The sequence below is a fragment of the Capsicum annuum genome, unplaced genomic scaffold (genome assembly GCF_002878395.1).
Source record: "Capsicum annuum cultivar UCD-10X-F1 unplaced genomic scaffold, UCD10Xv1.1 ctg76811, whole genome shotgun sequence".
In the NCBI taxonomy this organism is placed as follows: Eukaryota; Viridiplantae; Streptophyta; class Magnoliopsida; order Solanales; family Solanaceae; genus Capsicum; species Capsicum annuum.
The window spans coordinates 1-3,211 of record NW_025887147.1 but is presented as its reverse complement, the minus strand read 5'-3'; the positions used below and the strand labels follow the sequence as shown (position 1 = coordinate 3,211).

The following is a 3,211-nucleotide window of genomic DNA, read 5'->3' as shown; positions in this document are numbered from 1 at the left end:
CTCCAATCCAGTGTCACAGAGTGCAGAGTCTCTGGACATCGGAACTCACCGCCTGGACAATTCATCAACTGTTGCTAGCTTAGCTGAATTGCTAGCCAAGTTGATGAATTTTTCCTGGGAAAGCTAAACTTTCCTGGCAAAAAAAACTTTTGTAGCATCAATGCAACCTAAATAACTCTCAATATCAGCAATCTTAAAAGAATTAGAAGTTTAACAAGTTAAAACCTCTGCATTAGCCTTTTGCTTGTCGAGGGGGCGCGCCAAATATTAGACGAACGGAGGCCCTAAGGTTCAGCTGCAACACAAATAGAACAAAAGAGTTACTACGTCAATTTCTCGAGGGTTAATGGGAAAACATCACATTGTTTAAGTATCCATGGTTTGATAAAGAAACCCTTGAATGCTTCAAGGTGCTCCAACAGAAACAGCTTCTTGAGTTTTCCAGACATTTGTTCAGCAGTCAAGCACTCTTCTTCACTTTCACGAATTCCTAACTTCTTCAGGTTGGGCATGCCTTCAAAGACGCGCCTTGTAATACTACCATAAACAAGAAACAAATTAGGATCGGTACAACAACAATATACTCAGTGTACTCCCACAAAGTGGAGTCTGTGTAAGGTAAAGTGTACGCAGTCTATACCACTACCTCAGATGAAGTAGAGAGGCTATTTTCGATAGACCCCGGCTCAGCACATATAACAATATACCAAACAATACAACAAGATGAGATAACACACAGCTAGATAATAAAGGAAATAAGACACCCACTAGGTACTACTATAAACTATTTCTCCAAAATCATAGAAATTACCGGAACACCACAAACAAGAAACTCTAGGTAGAGAGATACACATAAAGCATTCTTCCCTACTATAATAGGCTGAAATCCTACTCACTGAAGTAAGAATATCAGTTGGAACCCTAGGGAATAAATGGAAATGATTGAACTTGGAGCAAACACTCGAATGTGGAAGATAAAGCAAATAAAAAGTGCCACTGGTGCGGACGCCGGCGAATAAAGTTGGCTTCGTCGTCGAAAGGGAGAAACCGGCGACTGTAATTGTTGTCGTCATCGTCGAAAGGGAGAATATCCGGGGCTGTAATTGTCGACGTCGTCTCGGAAGGGAGAAAATCGGCGACTGTAATTGTTGTCGTCGTCGAAAGAGAGAAAATCGGCGATTGTAATTGTTGGAATTGTGAGAGCTTAAATGGTGGACTCAATTTTGGCGGGAAGGATTAGAGCACTTGGATTGTCTTTTTGCTGAATTATGCTTCTTACACTTTTTTTTTCCTTTTTTTGAAAAAATTAGAGAAAATGAATAAATAGCAATACTTTTATAAAATTACAGTTTACAGTAAGAGTATTTTATTTATTTTTTTCACTTTATTTTCTCTCTTCTATTTTTTTATTTTTCCTTTTTTCATATTTAAAAATAATTATGTCCATGATTTTCAAGATTTCAAAATAAAATATTATTACTGTCTTTCACTCTCTTATATCTTTACCTTTTCATCTTTTTTTTATCATTTTATTTTTTTATTTTAATTTTTTTTATTTTTTTATTTTTTTCTTTTCACTTTATTTTTTCTCTTCTATTTCTCTTATTTTCTTTTTTCGTTTTCTTTTTTTCCTTTCCCGTATCTTTCTTTTCTATTTTCATTTTCTTCTTCTTTTTTCTATTTTATTATATTTCTTTCTTTCTTTGATTTTTACACTTCTAATTCTCTTTCTCCTTTTTTCTATTTTTTTACTCTTCTATCTCAAATTTTATTTTGAAAAGACAAATATGTATATCACACACACATATTCAAATAACATACAAAATATATAGTCATACAAATTTGGATATGTATTTACAGTACAAAACATACATATGTATTTACGAAATACATATCATATTCATACTAAACAATAACAAACATAATTATACTATATGTCTTCATATATATTTGCGAAATACAAAGGTGACTCATATAAAATAAGAATATATATATAGATCAGGTATGTACTTATTTGTTTTCTTTTACTGTTTAAGATATGTATCATGTATTTTTTTATTACCTATATGTATAAGTATATAATTTTCATTTTTGTTGTGGATATTTTATGTCCTATATGTTTATATATACATGCGAGTCAGATATGTATTTTTGTAAATACATATACGGATATATATGTATATTTTTTACCGTAAATACATATGCAGATCTGTATTTTTATTTATTTTGTATATTTTTTGAATATGTATATATGATATAGATATTTGTCTTTTTAAAATAAAAGATAGAGATAGAAGAGTAAAAATAAAATAAAAAAGAAAAACAAAAAATAAAAATAAAAATTTAAAATAAAGAAGTGAAAAAGGGAAAAAAAAGAAAGAGAAATAGAAAAAAAAAAAAAAAAAACAAAAAAGGAAAAACGAAAAAGAGAAGTAGAAGAGATAAAATAAAGTGGAAAGAAAAATATGAAAAAGAAAAAGAAATTATAATAAAAAAATTGAAAAACTAACAAGAAAAAATAGTTAGCGATATAAGAGAATTATATTTTGAAATTTTGAAGATCATGGAAATAATAATCTTCATATTTGAGTTTGATTTGAAAAAAGAATCTACTAATTTAAATAAGAGTAATTTATCGGAATTTAATTAGATGAGATAACTATTTCTTATTTAACTTAACTAATTTGAGTAAAACAAGCGCAGTAAATCTTGTTGAAATTTAAAATTTGTGAGTTTCTATTTCATTATTATGCTATCATTATCTTATTTCTCTATAGTTTTTTGTTAATTTTTTGAAGATCATTTTTCGATTTGTGCGTGTCATCCAAGCAGAGGAGCATGCTAATCTTCTTATTAATTCGTTTCAATAATTATTAAATGTCTCTGAAGGGACTCTTATTCCTCTATTTTATACTACTGTTATTTCTTAATTTGATTATCTTTACTATTTTTATTGTTATTTCTTACTACTGTGATTATCTCTACTATTTACTACTATTTTTGTTATTGCTAGTACCTTTTTGTCTTTAATATTATCATTATCTGATAAACGTTGATTATTTTTTATCTTTTTATATTCATTTCTTGTTAATTATTGCGATTTAATTCGTTATCATTTCATTCACAAGAAATCAGAATCATGCACCTTTAAATCACTTAGATAGATTCAACTATACCGTTTCGCAAGTAAACACATACATAATAGCAGCAG

At 29.0% G+C, this 3,211-nt stretch overlaps 1 long non-coding RNA gene across 2 annotated transcripts; it reads right to left on the bottom strand.

The window, feature by feature from the left end:
* Nucleotides 1-92: 92 nt before the first annotated feature.
* On the bottom strand, nt 93-1,289 carry LOC124894680. 2 transcript variants are annotated; one of them, XR_007051298.1, is made up of 3 exons: nt 897-1,282; nt 226-537; nt 93-133 (listed from the first exon to the last, which is right to left on the bottom strand). It is a non-coding gene; the product is annotated as an uncharacterized LOC124894680 (long non-coding RNA). The 2 variants fall into 2 exon arrangements; XR_007051299.1 differs by having other exon boundaries at nt 226-1,289.
* Between the last annotated feature and the right edge of the window lie 1,922 nt (nt 1,290-3,211).